We start from the raw sequence: 621 nt of genomic DNA on the forward strand, positions 1-621 counted from the left end.
GGACACTGAAAGAGTGTTGTGCACCCACAAGAAGGTGGGGGCCTGGAGGATCGGTTCAGGAGAGTCGGTCTGGAGTACGGTGGATGAAGGCAGACCGGTGGGGACTTGTGTGTGTGCCCGCCCTTGCCTGGGTGACGAGTCCGTCACTGAAGAACAGTCTAGCCTGGAACGGAAGGGTCATAACCGGTGACCCCAACGGAACAAGACGACAGAAGGTTTGCCTGCAGCAGCTGCTCATCTCTCTCTCTCTCTCTTCCCCCTCCTCCCTCTCCAACATTGCAACACAACAACTACCTCAACACGAACTGAACTCTATATTCTCATATAATGATTCATTTACCCTAGTCTTTGATAGAGCTTGTTCTTTTTACTGTTGATTCTTATTCCTACACTTGTTTTTATTATTGCTAACCTGTTTTATATGTATATTTGCATTTTTGATATTGTATTGCGTAGTTTACTAATAAACACCTTTAGTTACAGTACCCCACCAGATTCCAATGTATCCTTCCATTGCTGCTGGTCTGTTAACCCAGTTACGAGGTACGTACAGTTGAAATGAAGGACAGCTCCTTATGTCCATGAACTGATTACCAGGGACTGTTAAGAACTGTTACCCTC

This window comes from Hypanus sabinus, chromosome 3 (assembly GCF_030144855.1).
Source record: "Hypanus sabinus isolate sHypSab1 chromosome 3, sHypSab1.hap1, whole genome shotgun sequence".
Classification (NCBI taxonomy): domain Eukaryota; kingdom Metazoa; phylum Chordata; class Chondrichthyes; order Myliobatiformes; family Dasyatidae; genus Hypanus; species Hypanus sabinus.